At 38.6% G+C, this 20,652-nt stretch overlaps 1 protein-coding gene across 5 annotated transcripts in view; it reads left to right on the forward strand.

The window, feature by feature from the left end:
* The window catches only part of TPK1 (thiamin pyrophosphokinase 1), a 267,896-nt gene that overhangs the window by 172,927 nt on the left and 74,317 nt on the right, over positions 1-20,652 (forward strand). The gene's annotated exons all lie outside the window — the stretch shown is intronic.

Here is a 20,652-nt window from a genome sequence, read left to right on the forward strand (position 1 = left end):
TTATTTTATACTTTGAATTGTATTTTCATATTACTTTATTTGGTTGTAGAAATGGTTCCAAATTTGGCCACTGGGAGCTCTTTCACTGGGCTCCTGTGCTCTGTGTGTGTGTGTGTGTGTGTGTGTGTGTGTGTGTGTCCCACACACACATTCATGTGCACAAGCTTCTTTCTACTGCAGAATGTCCCAGGCTCATATCTCATATTTCCTGCCCCAAAGTTCTGTTTCCTTTTGTTGGAAAATGATATTAGAAACCAAGATCTCAATGCTAGGTGGGCTTATTGCTACTTGGGTGTCTTTTTTTTAGGACCTCTCAGCGAAGAAATAAGATGTGTGTAGTAACCTGTGTATATATACCCATATTTATACATATTTCTATATGTAATCACCTACACTTAAATTAAACATGGCTGATGTTTCCAACTCTAATCCATTACCACATGGGTCATTCTAACTAATTCCTCCTTGCTTGTCTACAGTCTTCCTTTCGACAGTGAGAAACCTGGATCCCACCATCTGTCATTCATTTACTTATTTAGTTCCATTGTACATGTATAGCAGTGTTAGAACTGTTAACTTGTACCCTTGGAGAAAACAACTTTATCACCTAGAGTACAGCACTCATATGCAGACTATGGTTTTTCCAGACTCCGTTCATTTCCACAGTTCCTTAGGTTCGCACCTTTTGTCCTGCTCCCTTCATTGAGGTTGTTTAATATATTTTTCCTCTTGTCACAGTCTGCATTTTTCCTCAGGATTCCCTGATCCCCCTTAATATTTTAAACTTGTGTGCAATAAAGTTCATTCTTTGTGTTGTAAAGTTACGTGGGTTTTGACAAACCCACACTGTCACTCATCCACCTTTACAGCATCACGCAGTGTAGTTTCCCCATCCTGACAATGCCCTGAGCTTCACCTGTTCATCGCTCCCCACCTTCCCCGTAACCTTGTAAACGTTCATCCTTTTACCGTGTCTACAGTTCTGCCTTTTTCCGGGTGTTACGTGATTGAAATCATACAGTGTGTGGTCTTTTCAGACTGACTTATTTTGCTTGGCAATGTGCATTTATTTACGCTTCCTCCATATATTTTTTTATTTACCTTTTTTTACTCAGCATTATATTTTTAAGATCCATCTGTGTTGCTGTTTATACACTGATTCTTTTCCTTTTTCAAAGCACTATGTGTTGTATATATCTAGTATATTTTTGTATATTGCCCATCTACCCTCTGGATGATAAACACCAAATTGCTTCCAAACCTTGCATGCCCGCCACCACCAAAGATAATGTTGCAGTGACTCCCCTCACATATATGCCTTTATGGACCTGTGCGAGCTTTTCTTTGACATATATGTAGCTAGACAGGAAATTGCTAGACCATAGGGTATATGTTTACTTTAGTGCCAGGCTGTTCCCTAGAATGGTTTTACCAGACCAGCAGTGTGTGATTTTTTTTAAAATTGTGTTTTAAAAGTTATCCCCATATTTCCACTAACACATCACGTTATCCACATCTGTAGATATAAATTATATGGGAATCAAGTGATAGCTAATTGTGTTCATTTGTATTTCTGTAATTATTGATGAGTCTGAGCATCTCTTCATGTGCTTGTTAATCTTTACTCATTTTTTCTGTTGAGAATACCATCAACTTTTTATTGCTGATTTGCAGGTGTTCCTCATATTATTATAAAGATGAATTCCCTGCTAGTTTTGAACATTACAAAATATTGTCTTCTCATTACATCATCCGTCTGTTCATGATGCCCTTCGTTGAATGGAGTGATCCCTTCAGGGGAAACTTGAGAGGAACAGGGAGTAGGAATCAAATGTTTCTTCCACTGTGTTTAGTTAGAGATGCCCACTGAACCTTCACGTAAGAATCTTGAGTAGGCAGTTGGATTTGTGAGTCTGGAATAAACATGAGATTTTGTTAGTCTTGATATTTTAAATTATTTTTGTTGTGCCTTAGAGATTATTTTTTTTTTTTGATTACTTTTAAAACTTGGAACTTTGTTATTTAAAGTTATGGAGAAAATTCTTATTTAAGAAATTGGGGTCGAAGGAAGTTTGAATTGCATCATAGTGGTATATTTTTTTGCTACATATAAAATTTTGATCATAATTTCACTTTTTCTAATCCAAAATATTTACTCCCTGTAGAAAATCGGTTCTCCAAAGAAATGTGCACTTGTTCCCTAATTCATCCTCTGCCCCTCTGACTTTGCTGGTTGATGTCGGGGCTCCCTGGATATGAACTATAGAATGTTTACTATTCACTGTATAAATGATAGTATTGCTCCATTTCACATTTAGATTCTAAAATAACTCAAGGTGACTCTCATCTTTAAATCGAATATGAAAATAGATGGTTTTGATGCAAATTTATAATATGTTCATGAGATTCCATTATCTGGCATTAAAGACTACAGTTCAGAACCATCTATATTGGGAAGAAAATATTCGTAGGTATGCAGATATGCATCTTTTCTAACATGGAAACAACAATTTTTACTTCAGGACCATTATTTTTAAAAGCAAAACTTAATTATCAAGTGCTTTTTAAAGTAGAAACAATTATCTTTTATATAATTCTTGTCAAATTTGTGACGTCAGAAGTTTATCTGGCTATTTCTGGGCAAGTAACAGGAAAAATGTTCAAGTCAAATAATAATAAAAATGTACTTTTACTTTTTCTTTGAGCCTGACAAAACTCAATCTAGATTACTCTCTGATTTTTACAAGATTTATTTATTATTTTCATTAAGTAAGAGATTTTTCGTTTATATACAATTGTATGCGCATCTGTCATTTCTCTCTATAAACCATAACAAATTCATTCTCCCATAGACATGTATTTTAAGTAAAACAAATTTTTGGTGGTTTTAAAAAATACTAAAATTCTAATTAGATATACAGTCATTAAGACAAATCCATGGTTTTATATCTTAAAATGTATTCATCGTTTGATTTTTATTATTTAGAAAGTATGTTATCTTAGCTCTTTAAGTTTTTAGAGGTGACATTTTTTTCTAACAGGGACTGCGACCATGTTTGAGAAGCCAAAACAAAGAAAATCCTCCTTTTGGGTAGAGAATGGGGAAAAGCCTCATATTGTTGTGCTGAGCTCTCATAAAAATGACTAGTGGTACTTGCAAGCATCATTCATCAGGCTTACGTTTTATAAGGAAAAAAAAATCCCATTACCCACTCCGTATTTAAGTCTTCAGTGCTTAGAAGGCTTGTCACAACCAGGACTCAAGGTCCGAAACAGTAAATCTTGACACATCTCCATTTTAGCAGCTCCTCCTGGCACAGCCGGGCTCAGAGCACCCTTCACGCGGGAGTGTCACATTCCATTCGGCCCTAATTCTTTCACATTTTCACCCATCATCACTAATTTTGTAGTGTTGTTAGTTTTTACATCTTCCCTTATTTTAAAACCAGATTAATCTAAAAGTTTCCCTATTGGTAAGAAACACCAGAAAAAAACATGGGCACGCCGCCCTCGCCTTAATTTAATCATGGGGCAGCCGACGAGCGCGTCCTCGTGTTCCGTGCGCCTGGAGAACTGGATTTCCGTGAGGTCGGAAAACAGCACATTCACCTTAATCTCGTGTTCTTTCTGCACCGTCCTATTCTTTCTCCCTCCAGCACACCACGCTGACTTCTCACACAGAAGAGATATTCTGATTTTCCACATTCACTCTATTTGAGTCTATAAGTTCATGTTAGGAGAGAAAGGACTGGGAATTGTTTTATTATTTATTCATTAGTAACTGAGAAGTGGCAGGTTAAAATGTGCTACTTACGTTTAAAAGCGTATATATCATATATATTATTCTTTCACTTGCAAACATATGTTATTTATGTTAACGATATTTAGATACTAACTTTCCTCCTTTGAGGAAGTTGTATCTATCTTTACTTTTAGAGTGCATTTTTTTCATAAGTTACTTAAAGAATTGAATGAGGTCATTTATTAATATTCAAGTCTAATAAGGCGTCATCCTTCAGCTCTCAGAAGAGGGACATAAATATAAATTTTAATGGGAAAAAAACTGCCTAGTGTTTAAAACTCTTCTTTTATGCTTTCTAATGTCAAATTGACTGTTAAGGGAGAGTTTCTACAGAATGAACTCTAATTTTTCTTTATTGGATACACTGGCAGGCTGGCCCCTATTGCTCCAATGCCCAGTGTTTCTAAAAATTGAACAATTAATTTTTAAGCGAGTAATATTTTTTAAAAAATCATTGAGAATTTATCATTACCACAAAATTACTTTTTCCCAATAACTTCTTATACCAGCTGTAGAGTCCAACTCAGAGTCAGAAGAATCGTGGGATTTATAGAGGGGTTAGTATGTAAAATAAAGCAGTAAAATAATGACAGTTGTAAGACAATGTTTGGTCATTGGGTTTTTTCTTTCATGTAATGGGCTTTATACCACTTACTTGGTCTGTTTTCACAGCAGCCTTGAGATATTGGGAAAGTGACGTAACAGTGCTATGTAGACTGACCTTAGAATGGGGGTCGACATGGAGACAGGAGGAAGTTATGTCAGTGTATTCCCTGGAAACGCGCTGCATGGTGATTGCACCCTGTCTTTTGCCTCGTGTTTTCTCCACTGGGTTATCTGACAGAATTAGAGAATCGTTAAGGCGAACAGCATGGCCGCTGTCCCCATGCCAGGGCATCGTTCACACGTTAAACCCACCTCGGTCATTTTTTAATTTGCTGAGACAAAATAATGGGGATGAAATAGCTAAGATTTATTGAAAACCATGTGCCAAGCACTGTTCTAGGTGCTTAAAGTGTACTATTAATTTGACCATTGAAACAACTCTGTGATGTTAGGTATCTCCTCAAATTTGGGAATAAGGGAATTGAGACAGAGAGAGATTCATTTAATTGTCCAGAGTCACACAGCCAATACGTGGCGGAACAGCAGCTGGTTCCAGGCAGTCAGCCCCAGAGTCTGTGCTGATGAGCAGTGTTGCTGATTCTCTGAGCCCCTTCGTTGCCCAGACAGTGATAAACAAGCCAAAATACAGTGACTAAGGTGGAATGAATGCCAGTGTTCATTTATGAAACGGTCATCTGAATGGCCCTTAAGAGGGTCATAGTAGTTTTTATAAAATAAACAACTAAATGGAAAAACAACATTTAATTGTTTTCATAGGTAGGTGAAGAGATAACTCATTGATCGAAAACCATATCTGCAGGTTTTCAGCTGTTTTTCTCATGGGACGGTTTTCAGACCCAGGTACATCGGTGCATCCAGCCAGCGTGACCGCTGGATGTTAAATGCCAAATAGTTAAAAACTAATGTTGCTGATCATTAGAATAAAAGCTTTCCATGGCCTACTCCTTAACATTCCCCTGTAACAAAGAATTACTGACATCGTGCAGGAAAAAGTTCAGAATATTTGATCCTGCCTTTTTTTTATTGCTTATGTCTTTAATGTTATGTTTTTTTCTAAGTTGCTAGTTACACACACATGTATGTAGCCATCTATTTCGCTTGCCGTCGGCTCGTATGATGGCGTGCCAAAATCACACGCACTTGCACATTTTAACTGTGAAACACAGAAGTCATGGCAGGATTAATTGTGATAAGCTGTCACTAAGTCTGTGTTAGTATTTAATTTGGATTTGGGGAATAAAAGAAGAGAGGATATGAAAATGCCAGTGACATTCAAGAGCAGGACCTTAGTTTTTTATAATCCTAAAGGCTGTTTTCTTACCGACAACTTCAGAAATTAAGCCCTAAAAACGCCCTCGGTGCACTGGCTTTTCTGAGTGCCAGCACTCAGCGGTGGAAACGCGGTGCTTTTCTCGTCCACGTCTAGAGGAGGACGTGCTGTCAGTTATTTAGAATCTGATTTATGCCTGAAGAGAGTGGCTGCCACTCTGTGATTTCAGGGAAGCCGGGTATCAAGGAGCAATTTTCAAAGAATTGAAAGCTGGCGCGGTGCTATGAATAAACCCTGAGAAGCTTCGACCGTCCCTGTCAAATGATGAGGCCATAAATATGTTGGTAATTCTGCGTTGTTTGTGAGTACCTGTTCTTTTCTGTCATCATGGAGTTTCTAGGATACCATAAATTAGTCCCGGCAAAACTAAAACAAAATTTATTATATAAAAAATTAGAAGAGTAGAAAATATGGGGTAGAGAACACAGGACGCAGCTCCTGAGGTGGGTCGGGTATTAGAGGGTCCAATTTTGGTAATTTTATAGCATCCAAACCAAATTTAAAATAACTGGTCACATTTAATCATCTATTTAAATGCTCTTAAATAAATGACTTTGGGCTAGGAAGCGAGGTAGTTACTGTGCTGTGTTCTAATGCTTTTTTTTCCCCAGTGTGCAGCATTATGAAATACAGCTCATTCATGCTTTGATGTAGTCTTTTTAAATGAGTACATGTAGCATTGTCAGACATAAAGTGTTCTGCTTTAATGATATGTTACCTATCTTAATTTTATTAAGATGGAATTTGATGACTGTTGAGGAACTTTTTTCCTCTAACTTTGCCCTTACCTTTCTCAAGCTGATAGCTTAGGAAAGATGAGGGGAAATCAGTCCAGATCACGCGCCGAGAAGGCCGCAAAGAGAAAGGGCAAAGGGAAGCTGATAGTTTTCCCTTAGAGACAGAGAAAAATAAAGCTAGTCGTATTTACTTTTTTAAGGACCTATACACTCTTTTGAGCAAAAGTTAAAGTGTGTGTGTGTGCGCGTGCGTGTGTACGTGTACCTGTTCTGTTTTATAGACATGTAAGAAGCAGACAGGACACAGGAAGTGAGGAGGAAAAGCAACTGGAGGGAGGCAGACAAGGCAGTGCAGACTGCGACATCTAGAACAGGCGGCAGGAGGGCAGAGCGTGTGTCACCCGTTGCTGTGTAACCAGTTGCCACAAAACTCGATGGCTGAGAACAACAAGAAACGTTTGTTATCTCTCAGAATTTCTCCATAGGTCTAGAATTTGGCTTTTCTGGGCGCTTCAAGCGTGGGGTCTCGTGAAGCTCCATTGTGCCAGGCATCAGTTGTGTAATTCTGGCTGATGCTGGCTGTTTGGGGTGGGGGCAGCTTGGTTCCTCTCAATTTGGGCCTCCACGGGCTGTCTGGATGTCCCCATGACATGCCATGGCAGCTGACTTCCCCAGAGCAAGTGGCCTGTAAGAGCGAGCAAGCGGAGGGCAGCTGGAACATTTCCACGATGTAGCCTAAGGTCACACACCGCCTGCTACACACAGGTCAGCCCTGCTCAGCATGGGATGACTAAACAAGGACGCACATGCCAGGAGGCAAGGTTCACGGGCTGCCGTTCGGGAGACTGAATACCACGGAGGACTGTGACGAGAGTGGCGGACACACACGGACACACGCACCCGTATGAGCAGGAGAGGGCGACACTCGGTAGTTCGGCTGTGAGGTGAGTGTGAGCGCCCCCGTCCCACCATGCATGGAATTTGTGACGAACATGAACACCACTGCGACACCAGCCGTTGCTTCAAACCCAGTGCATCACGTGCGGTGCGCTTAGCGGTGTCTTCGTGACGCTAACCTCACAGCACAGGCCGTGAAGCTCGGCCGCGCTCAGGCGCTCCCTTTCTCTCAGAAACCTTACCATAATTTTACCACAAGACATCGAACACTACTCCCTGAAAAAAATCAGCGCTTTGGCCTTGACGATGTTAAAGACGCTGACCTTCCATGTAAGAGATATCAAAATAAGTCTCCTGTAACAATTAAGGTCGTGATCGATATAACCTGAGAGGCATATTTATTCCAACATTTGCCAACACATCATATATAGTGTATTATGGGGCACTTTTCATGTCGCTTTCAGAGGACATAATTATCCTAACACTCTTGACACGAAAAATGAGAGGCAAGTGAATTGACTGTCTAAAATTAAAAGTAATGTATCGTTTCATTGCCCATTTTAATCCCTTTGTATGATAAAATAATAGTGAATGTTTATGGAGCCATTTACTCTGTGGCAGGTACTATTCCAAGTGCCTCCTGTATAAAGTCATTTAATCCTCACAACAACCCTTTTATTCTGGTTTTATTGATGAGGAAAATGAAACTCAGACATGGTGGAAAAGAGATTCAGACCCGTGAATCTTTCTTTCGCACCTACGCTCTAACCACTGCACCGTGCGTGGAGCAGACTCCCGCAGGCTGCTCAGAACGGGTTCCTTAATAATAACAGCATCTCCTGTATACGCAGTCCGCGGGCAGAAGCGAAGGTCCCGCCAGACTCCTTAGGGCTAGAGGAGAGAAGTGGAAAGCTTTCAAACAGCTAGGAGTGTTTCTCTTCAGGGGCGGGGGTCAGGGTGGGGGTAGCTAGGTCTGACGCACTTTTTAAAAGGATCACCTTGACTGCTGAGTTGAGGAGAAACTCTGGTGGGAAACTTGACGTGGTGACTGAAGGAAATCGAGAGACGTGTGGCGGGAATCTGGATGTATTTAGAGTGTGGAGTAAGGAGGATTTCCTTATCGGCATGGAATAACAAAAACGTTTTGCAGTTAAAGGATGGAGTAGATGTCAGCTCAGATCAGAAGCTGGAACAGGGAGTTTTTGAGGTAAAAGATCAGGACAGGTCAAATAGGCAGTTGGATATTCAAGATCAGACTTAGGGAGAAAAGTCTAGGCTGGAGATATAAATTTGGGATTCTCCAAGATCTCTATGATTGAGATCATGAGAGGCATAAATGTAGGTGGATGACAGAGGAGGATCTAGCTGAGACCAAGGGACTCAGCCCTTAGGCAGTCCAACCTTGCAGAGTTTCGAGAGAAGAGGAGGAGACAGCAAAAGAAATTGTGGATGAAGAGGAAAACCAGGAGAGTATGATATTCTGGAAGCAAAGGAAAGATAGTGTATCAAGGAGCAGAGAGGGATAACCTGCAAATTCTGCTGCTAGGTCAAGTCGGATGAGGACTAGGAACTGACCATTGGGTATGTCAGTTTGGAGGACACTGGTGATCCTGATGAAAGCCGGTTTGGAAAAGAGGTTGGGGAATGGTTAACTGGAATGAATGTAAGAGAACTGGAGGAGAGGAACTGGACATAATGAATTTAGACAGATCTTTCTAGAAGTTTTAATGTAAAGAGGAACAAAAAAATGGGATGGCAAGGTGGGAACTGGCATAAGAATTGAAGGTCGACAGCAGTTATATGGAGACAGCTAAGCTTAGTGGCCCCGTTGTGATCAGTGTTTCTTGTATTCCTGCCTTGTATCCAACATTTACAAAGAACTTTCAGAGATAAAAATGAATGAGATATGGTTTACTTCCCTGAGGTATTTATCTTCCAGTAAGGGAGTTAGACTGAAAACCATGTGCTGAAAACGGGTGCGTGGTTAGGCCAGGCTGCAGACCTTGGGGAAGGATGGGGGCAGGGGCATGGTGTCCAAGCTGAGTCTTGGGTCTTAACCCCTCTGAATGTTAACCCGACTGCTTCTAATTAATATTTTCTAGGATTGGGGCGGGGTGGGGGGAGGAGCGGCGGGAATTGTCCTATTTGTTCCTGACTAAAAGTAGCCAAATCTTTTTAAAAATACGTCTGTATGTTAATTTTCTTAATCTTGGCTCAGTTGTTGGTGTTGCATTAACCATTATTTTTGAACTTCTGGAAAACCCAAGAAGTGTGCTTTTAAAACACAAATGAGCGTCCACACATTTTTGTCAGCACCATCCCAATATTCAGTCTCTAGCAAAGAACAATAAATGCATGGGGAGACATAACTAGGGTGGCAGATGTTGAAGATGGGTGGATGAGGTCAAGGCCGGTAGTTATTCATTCATACTGCTCAAGTTTTTGATTAGGATAAACACTGGACAAGGTCATGCTAAAGCTTAACTTAGAGGCTGAATATAGGGAACAGAAGGCAAAGATGGGAGGAAGAGCAAAGGAATGAAATGATTCTGACTGGCTTTGACGTTAGATGCCTAGGAAAACGTTATCATGCAGTAAAAATAAGTGGACTTTCCAATCGTTACACACTTGGGTTTAGATCTCACGTCTATCATGTTACTAGCTAGGTGATGTTGGGCCAATTAATGACTGTATGGAGTCTAATCCCTGTCTTAGCAGTAACTGTCACTCACGGTTGCTATGAGATGTTTGGCACCCAGAAGAGTATTAGAATATAGCAGATATTCAAAAATTGCTACCTCGTTTCTCACTCTCTTTCTTTAACTGGAACGTTCTCATTATTTCCTCCAGTTTTTATAAAGTTCGATAGGCATGCTGGGGTTTTAAATAAATAAATAAATGCAAAGGTGTTTTTTTTCTCCTTCCCCACCCCCCACTTCAGCAGCACTAACAATATCCCCTGAGCATCATGAACTTGAGTCAAAACAAAACAAAACAACTAGACACCCAACTCAGTTAAACAGGACGAACATCGGCCATGCTCCATCTCAGCAGGCAGAAACAGCTTCCTGCGGTTTATTTAGATAGGATAATGAATAGGATCATTCCAGTGGCTCTGTACTCTGAGCTACCTCGCCCTTAACCCCTGCTTCGCTCCCAGTCTTAGTGACTCGCAGCGTCCGGGATAACAGAAAAGAGAAGGGCGCAGGGGACCGATGAGCCTGATGAAAGGGAGGGGTCGGGAAGAGGAGGATGTCTGTGTTGGGGTGATCGTGTGAAATCGGATTGTCTGTCGTCGGAGATTCGTCATACACAGCTAGTTTACAGAAGGCGAGTCGGTGCAGGTAACACAAGGAGGAAAGTTCAAATCTACATTGCGGCGCTGGAATTCTCATTAACTTTACCGGTTATGAGAAAATCTAAGAAACATTCCAGTGGATTTAGAATTTGAACTGAATTTTATTGAAATTGTTTGCTTACATCGAAAAAAAATGAAAAAAAGAACCTCACGTTACCTTCGTACCAGGCTCGGGTTATATTGAGAATTCAAAAAAATAACTTTAAGAATTGTACTGTGTATATGATGACCGGATATGAGATCTCAGGAGGAGTTCTTAAAACTTTTCCAGAACGGATGAGCAAAGTTAGAAGGCACGTTCCTGTAAAGAAGGACTATTTCAGAATAGGGGACCATTTTAAGAAACATTTACAGAAAACTAGAGCTTCTGCATAGCAAATGGAGATATGATTCTTCTCTTTAAGATATTTAGAAATCTTATAGGTTAACAAAAATATTTAAATAATTTTTTTCTTTTTCTCCCTTCCTGTTAATATTTCACATTAGATTTGTGACGAATAATCACGTTCATTTTTCTTTAAAAATTACTGGGACAAAGTGACTAGGCTTTTATAAAATAAAAAGCAGAAAAGAGTGAAAAGAACTTGTGCTGAAGTTAAACTTGGGACGTGATAAAGGGAGAGAGATAAGTAAATCAGCATTTATAACGCGAATCTTTAAAGCCCAGTTCTTGGCACCTTATGCATGTTATCTCATGTAGTCCTGAAAATAACCCACTGAGGTAGCACTGCCCATTTTACATACAAATGTAAAATGTGTACTCTGTGTACACACTGAAGTGTATTTTCAATACTACTGACAGGGCATTCATAATTACTGGTTTTGTGTGGTTTTGTCCTAGTGTCCAATTCAGCAGGCATTACAGAAAGAATTCTAAGTGTCTGTCCCTTTTAGTTCAACTGGACCCTCCCTCATCTACTCAGATTTTGTTATTTTTCTAAGCATATTGGCACCTTTTTATCAATACTTTTTCCTTTTGCTTTAAGCCATCCATTAATCAGCCAGATATTTACTAGACACTTAATATGTTCCTTCTACTATGCCATAAATCCAACAGAAATAAGAGTCTTTGCCTTGAAATCAATATTTTTTAAAGAATACAACATGAACCCATTTGAGAGATGCAATACAGTAATAAAATGCCACGTTTTGTAGTATAAATACATCATGATTGTAGTATAAATACTTAATGATTGTAGTCATTAGAAGTATGCGATTTGTGTTAACTGGAATGCATAGGGGAGTTTTTATAAAAAATTCTGTAGAGCTTTCCCTTTGCTTTGAATTTTCTCCAGGTCGAGGATGGAGAAAATAGCAAAGAAATAGGCAGAAGGACGTGGGCATCCTGATCATGCTGTATGTTAAGTAAACATTTATCTGAAGGTCTTTGAAAACTCTGTGATCAGTCTTTAAATGTATCGTTCAGTGTAACCTGTCCTGCTTCCACTGTTAGACATTCTTTCTTCTGGGATAAGTATTGTCTTTAGAAGTCATCGTTTAAACTGTCTGTATTTTTTGGAGGAGTCAAGAGTAGATTTCTGACAATTTAACGTGAGAGCACTCACCAGATTATTTTCTCTGACTGGAGTAAAAAGGGAGTCATAAAGAGGGTAGGATACGTCGTAAAAACAAGGCAATAGGCAATAGGAAAGAAAGGATAATCACTGATTTTACCCATTTTATTTTGAAATAGGTAAGTGTCAGGGGGTTAAAGAGGAAATTAGCCTATCATTATAGTATTTTACTATCTCTAACAATAGTAGGTATTTCATAAATATTTTTGAATTTTGAATAAACTAGTTTAAGTAGCATTCGGAGGTTTTCTTTTGGATAACCATCCAGTATTGTTGTTAACCTTTTAATCAGAGAATACAACTACCTCATGTCAAAACACATATGATTTCAGCCTGAGATTATTAAATAATTTCCAAAACCTAAGGCAGATGGAGGTTATTAATTTCAAAATATATCATTGAAATATTCTGGCTATGAAAAAATTAACTCAAAATATCAGTTTTAGATGCTGTGTGCAAAATTACTATTCCAAGGCAGTGTTTTTTAGGTGGATGTCACGAGATGCAGATTCCATGGGTAATTACGAGGTGTTATTTGAGGGGTAGGCAAAGGATCAAGTGTGGGAAACACTTGCAAAGGTAAACAGATTTTTTTTTTTTTTTTACTGCAATGCTACCTAGAACATCTAATGCTGACGTGCATTAGGACTTCCAAGAGGAGAAACTAAGAAGCAGTTTTTCCAACAATCTTATCTGACCTGCGAGTAGTATTCTGTGGAATGTACTTTGGAAAATATGCTTCTAACATGACTTCAAACTCTAAAAGCTACCCATAGATGAGGTATTAATGCATTTTCAAAAGGAAATATTCTAAAATCAATATGTGAGTATATTTACATGTAACATTGACTTAATATAGGTTTTTGAATAAAGCCAATACACTTATATTTTGAATTCTATATTTGTGGAGCAGAAAAGAAAAAAATCTACAAGTCTTTTAGTTCTGAGATTTTACAGCTGTAAATTTGCTGGGGGGCCACGTCTGTTGTGACCACTTTCAGTCCCATAAGTAGTCACAGTATGAAAGTATGCTGGCACAAACATCTGTCTTTATGTGGGGGAGGTGACCTCTTCTCCTGGCAAATACAGTATAGATCCTTCCATTTATTTCTTGCACTTTTCTTTCCTGCAGGCTATTTAATTTCCCATGGTGTTTGTTGATAAAATTTTAAGTACCTGGACAAACTAACAAAAGACGAGCTACCAGAGGTTAGCCTTGTGTTTGATCAGTGTACAGCAGTATTCTCTCATCCTGGGTCTAACCGTGTGCCAGAAATGTTAGCTGCAATTAGCCACAGGAAGTAAGTTAGCTGCAATTAGCCACAGTAAGTTTAGCATTAATAGCAATTTGATGAATGATTATCCATTTTATAAATGGGCATTGCCACCTGCTTCTGGAATCTTTTATACTAAGTAGAAAGTGCATTTATGTTCTTCCTGTGTTCAGTTGCTTTGTGAGTGATCTTGTTAAATTGCCATGTATTTGGGGAATGTGCATCAAAATATCTTAGCATAAAACTTGGACAGTTATTGGATGGAAGGTTGTAGAGATGTAAACAGGATTCAGATATGCCTCAGTGTGTGGTATTTTTTGCAAAAGCAAAATCTAGGGTGGATTTTATCTTTTCTCTCAGCCATGCCCTAGTCATTTGCAAAGAGGAGGTATAATGCAAAGCGACAGTGATTTTTTATTGCTGTTTGTGTATTGCTCTAGCTTTGCATTGGCATCTAGGGAAAGTCACTCCGTGATGCCGCCTGTTCCTAACACACTCACAGCTATGATTTCTAGCAGAAGTGCCCAGCAACATTTTTGCTTCTTTTCACTAAATCACAATTTTATACCTTATTGAGGTAGTTAATATGTTTAAAATAACCATGATTGGAAAAGCATACTGTCGGTGATTGATTTTTGTTCCGTCTTTGCTTTTGGCTTCCAAGAGTTATCTTAGCTCAGAACAGGGGACAGAATAGGAACCTATGAAATGATTCATGAGAGTAGAGGGAAGTCAATGATTAGTTCAGGTGGCTCTAGTCTCTGGTAATGGCATAAATCTTGAGAGAAGTTCTTTAATGTCAGCCTATATGACTGCCTATGTCAAATCACATATAGGCTAGCGTATATTATGAATCAAGAACTCTGAGGAATTAACAAAAATTCCTTTTCTTCATTTTTGAAAGATGTCACAGACTTGAGGATATAGGAGAAAAGCATAATATTGCTCCCCTTTAGCCATATGAAGCTAAATTTGCATTTTTAAAAAACAAAGACCATTGGCTAAACATCTTTTTGGAACAAAAGAAAAAATATTAATTGATTGTGGACTAAGACTTATCTGTAACTTCTCAAATTCACAAACTAGTTTATCCTCAGATTAAAAATGTCAAGGTCTGAAACAGTAGCCTTAAATGACACTTTAGACTAGGTGGATTTAATTTATATTTTTAGAGTAATGCACCCCAAAGCAGCAGAATATATGTTATTTTCAGGTGCACATGGAACATTTTTCGGGATAGACCAGACCACATGTTAGGCTACCAAAGTGTCTCAATAAATTTAAGATTGGAATCATGTCAAGCATCTTCTCTAAACACAATTGTGTGAAACTAGAAATCATTTACAATACAAAATCCTGAAAAAACACACAAACGCATGGAGGCCAAATAATATGATACTAAACAATGAGATCAAAGAAGAAATCAAAAGGTATCTTCAGACACGTTAAGAAGAAAAGAGAGAGGACCAAAATAAATAAAATCAGAAATGAAATAGAAGTGACAGCTGACACCACAGAAACACAACATTTTATAAGAAAATACTACAAACAATTATATGCTGACAAATTGGACAATCTGGAAGAAATGGAACATTCCTAGACACATGCAGTGTTCCAAGACTGAATCAAGAAAAAACAAAAAGAAAACCTGAACAGACCGATTACCACTAATGAAATCGAATCAGTAATCAAAAAAATCCCAACAAACAAAAGTCCCGGCCAGATGGTTTCACAGGTGAATTTTACCAAACATTCAAATGAGAATTAACGCCTGTCCTTCTCAAACTACTCCAAAAACTTCAAGAGGAGGAAAGGCTCTCAAGCTCATTTTATAAGGCCAGCATTACCCTGATTCCAAAACCAAAGACATTACAACAACAGCAACAAAATTAAAGGCCAGTATCCCTGATGAACATAGGTGCAATACTCCTCAACAAAATATTAGCAGACCAAATTCAGCAATACGTTAAAAAGATCATATATCATGATCAGGTGCTAAGATCATATTCTCAAGATGCAAAGTTGGTACAACATCTGCAAATCAAATACCATGATATACCACATAAACAAATGAAGGGTAAAAATTATATGATCATATCAGTAGATGCAGAAAATGCATTCGACAAAATTTAGCATCCATTTATGGTAAAAATTCTCAGCAAACTGGAAATAGAGGGAACATATCTCAAGATAATAAAGGCCATACATGACAAACCCACAGCTAACATTGTATTCAACAGGGAGAAGCTAAAAGTATTTTCCTTAAGATCAGGAACGAGAGCAGGATGTCCATTTTTACCATTTTTATTTAACAATATTGGAAGTCCTAGCCACAGCAGTCAGAAGAAAAAAAAATGAATTCAAATTGTAAAGGAAGAAGTAAAACTGCCATTATTTGCAGATGACATGATATTACATATAGAAAACCCTAAAGATTCCACCAAGAAACTGTTATAACTGATAAATGAATTCAGCACAGTAGCAGGATACAAAATTAATATTTAGAAATTGGTTGCATATTCATACACCAATAATGAAGTGTCAAAAAGAAAAATTAAGAAAGCAATCCCATTTACAATTGTATCAAAAATTGTAATTTTGGATAATTATAAGACATTGAAGAAAGAAATTTAAGAAGATACAAATGGAAGCATATACCATGGCCATGGATAGGAATAATTAACATCATTAAATTGTCCATACTACCCAAAGCAGTCTATAGACTTAATGTAATCTCTGTCAAAATATCAATGACATTTTTCACAGAACTAGAACAGATATTTCTAAAATTATATGGAACAACAGTAGACCCAGAATAACCACGACAATCTTGAGAAGGAAGAATAAAGTTGGAGGTATCACCTGCCTGATACCAAAGTATATTACAAGGCTATAGTAACCAAAACGGGATGGTACTGGCATAAAAATAGCCACATAAACCACGGTAACAGAATAGAGAGCCCAGAAATAAACCCAGGCCTATATGGTTAATTAATCTATGATAAAAGAGGCAAGAATATACAATGGGTTAAAGACAGTCTCTTCAATAAATAGTATTGAGGAAACTGGACAGATACAGTAAAAAAAAAAAAAAAAAAAAAGAAAAAAAAACAAAACAGTACAGCATACAAGAATAAAATCAAAATGGACCAAAGACCCAAAACCATAAAACTCTAAGAAGAAAACATAGATTTTAATTTTAGAGCAGGTTAGGCTTACATAAAATTGAGCTGATCTTATTGCCTTCATCATTCTTTACTGCAGTTGGTTGGAGCCCCACACATACTAATGTGTTGATCTGACCATGACCAAACCATTCAGGAGGCCACAAGGAGAGGGTGGAAAGTCTTCGATTAAAAGATCAGAATTAACTGAAACACAGTGAAAATAAAACAGCCCAAGGACAGGAGGATAAAACGGTCCCTCCGTGATGAGGAACGAAGAAGTCCCTAACACAAGGTCTCCTTGTCAGAGACACCATTACCCAGACAGGTAGAGCCATCTGGGAAATTCCTGCACTCATCCGGCGTCCTCTACTGCCTGACGTCCCGGAGGCTACGGGTCACTTGTAACCCTGCCGATACACTGTGTTTTCTGAGGGGGACCTGGGACCTTAATAGGCTGGGGTCCGTGACATGAAAAGCCCCATTTCTTGTTCCTTCGGTACTGAAGCCAGAGCGATTCTAAGCAAGTCAGAATTCCCACAGCACCCTTTCTTATCAACTCCCTTTGTTATAGAGTGGAGAATAATTTATACTTATCATCTGAGTCTTCAGAGAGAATTATTTCTATAATGAAAAGTAGTAAGGAGAAACAGAACTCAAATTCAGATGGCAAGCTATTCAGTGTAAATCAGGGAAAAATTTTATGCCCAGCAATTAAGGAAGCTTAAACAAACAAAAACACCCTGTTTTTTAAAAGAAAGAGAGAAAAAAAAAGCAAAGTTTGTAATGGCTACTGAGAAGCGGCTGTGTGCTCCTCTGTGCGTGGTATGTCCCATCTGGCTCACACAGGTCTCAGACCTGCCATCACATTGTAGTCAGTCTCATTTAATGGATGAGAAACTGCAGGGTCGTTGAGAGACTTTTTTTAATTAACAGACCTTATTTTCAGAGCAGTTTTAGACTGAGCAGATTAGACTGGGTTCCCACATACCCCCTCTTCTCTCCATGACCCCTGTTATCCAGCATTAGTGTGGTACGTTTGTTACAGGTGATGAACCAGTATTGATACGTTATTAACAGAAGTCCATAATTGACATTAGAGTTCACTGTGTTATACACTCTTATGAGTTTTAACAAATGCACAGTCATGTGTTCACCATTCCAATGTCACACACATTCGTTTCACTGCCCTGTGCACCACCCTCTCCTCCCCATTAGTGAATGTCCCGATATCACCGTATGGCCTTGCACATGTCGCCCCTGGCCTGCAAAGCTCTTCGTCCTCCCTTCAGAGTTGACTCCTGTTCATCCTTCAGTTCCCACGCAAGCGTCACTCCTGAGGGAACCCCTCGCTTGCCTTCTGCCTACCCCGCCCTACTCCTGATCACGTCCCTGATCTGTTATCTCTCCTACTTCTCTGAGCTTTGCCCTCCATGCACTTATCACAGCTTCCACGTGTGTAGTGGTGTAAATAACTTGTCTCTGACACGAGCGTGGAGGTACGTGAATAACATGGCTGGACGAAGAGAAGTATCTCAAGTCTCCTTCCTCGGCCCCACTGCTGCTGCTTAGGCATAGTATCCATATTTCCAGTTACTCCGGCCACGAGCAGTTTTTAAATCCCCCTTTTAAAATTCTACAACCTACGCACGGTTTCTTGACTTGCATACATATGAAATGATGACAAAATTAGGGCCACTACACTTTCTTCCACTCTCTTTCTCACGTGGGCCTTCTGACGAATAAAGCATAATTTTTAATTTTTATACTTTGATATGTAGAAAGTTTCTGTAACTAGATAATGACTTCTGTGCTTTCACTCTAAATTGATACTAAATAAAATCATCAAAGATTATTTTTTTAGAGATTATTTTTTATTGCATTCTTCAGTTTCTTCTATACTGTATTCCAGTTATTCCTCTTTCTTTAATGGCTATTTAGAATTATTGGAATATTTCATCTATTTTGTTCTTCAGAAGAGTCTAAGAATTTCTAAGTCTTATATTGCTTTGTATCTAGGAAACATGTTTACTGTTTTATAAGTTCTCAATATTGAGTCAGTTACACTCATTGGTTCATGGCACAGATCACTCTGATCCCAAGCAAAAATCTGCATCGATTGATCGATCAATTGATTCTCTTTCATCCCTATCCCACATTCCCATACTCTTTACCCTTCTTATAGGCAAACACGTTAGTGTGTACAAACATATTTTTAAAATTTTGTTTTTAGAGAAAGTATCTTACTGTGTTTGAATTTATTTTAATTTACGTAGGTAAGTTGTGAGTTGTATAATTTACACTAATTTTGTTCCCTACTATGCGTTATGTTTTCACAATGCATTGTGTTTCCAGTCCACGCATGTTTCTCTGGGTACATCTAATCCCTTGCTTGGTATCTACATGGGTTATCTATCTGTTCTCCCGATGGTGATTGCCAAATCCAGAATGTATTTTGTATTTCCTTTGAAATTTTTCTTTGCACTTGAATATATTTAAGCCCTTTTAATTGAGTTTATACCTTCTGACTGAATGTCCAAAGAGAATTTTAAAACCTACCATATGAATATATGTGTATGAATTATACAGATAGTAAAGATCTGAATGAATTTGTATTAAATTCCAAGGACTAATATGTAATCTAGCAGTGGTCCCCAACCTTTGTGGCACCAGGGACCGGTGCTCCTATGAGAATCTAATGCCTGATGATCTGAGGTGGAGCTGAGGCGGTGATGCTAGCGCTGGGTAGCGGATGCAGATGCAGATGAAGCTTCTCTTGCTTGCCCGCCTCTCACCTCCTGTGTGCGGCTCAGGGATTGGGGACCCCTCATCTAGAGAACTGTTTTTCTAATAAAAGCAATCCTTTGACTAAAGATAGTCAACTCGTACGTCGAGGCCTTCTATACAACAGAATAAGGCAGCTAAGTCTCCTTAGAAGCTTATAACACAGTAGAAAAGGCATAGTTGGACCAAAAGCAAAATGATTGTAAAAGGAGACTTAGCTGCCTTAGTCTGGTAGTATGTCTATATTGAATATACTTTAAATTTTATTAAAATAAAGAATATTTTTTGGAACTTATTCCCTCTGAGATATATGAATTATGAAAAGTACTTTTTCATTTCGTTACTAATTGCGTGCATGCCGTGGCATTTTCCCATAAGGACTTGCGGTATCTTTCTATAAAGACCATCTACCCTAAGGATGATGAATAGAACAGAAACGGAAAATCATTACTCTGTTTCCAAGCATTCTATTTTAAAAGCAAACATTATGGCCTCAATTAAGCATTACATTTAACTTAATCTCCTCATAAAAGGAAAAATTGAAAACATGGTAATTTATATAAGTTTTCATAATCAAAATGGAAGAAACATACCAGCTCCTCAGGGCTGATCCTGTTTCCTAGTAGAAGTACTTCTCACACTAGAGCAGCTATGCATATGGGAAGCAGGTTAAATAACTACTATTAGGGTTGACATTGAATGCTGAAATTTAGAATCCCGATTCTCAAAGCAGAGATTTTACTTGGGAACCAGTAGTTTTAATTACACTTGAACAACTGTTTAAGACCCTAGAATTCTGCATCATATAGCGCTACATCTTCTGCATGTGGAGTCAGTCTCACCTCTGGAATTGACAGGTAGGGACATGTAGGAACCCTGATTCTGCCCCTTGTTATCTGTGTGGTCCTGGACACATTTCATCTCTGTAAGCTTCAAGTTTCTCATACGTAAAAGTAATAACAAAAGCAACCATGTAAAATTGTTGCTGAGATTAAGTCGGGTGAAAGGTCCTGGGATTATTCAGCGTATACTACATGAACTTGCTATCAGGATTAAGTTGATAAACCGTGTGAGGTTCCTAGGATGGTGCCTGGTGTATCTGACC

Source organism: Pteropus alecto, unplaced genomic scaffold (assembly GCF_000325575.1).
Source record: "Pteropus alecto unplaced genomic scaffold, ASM32557v1 scaffold48, whole genome shotgun sequence".
Classification (NCBI taxonomy): domain Eukaryota; kingdom Metazoa; phylum Chordata; class Mammalia; order Chiroptera; family Pteropodidae; genus Pteropus; species Pteropus alecto.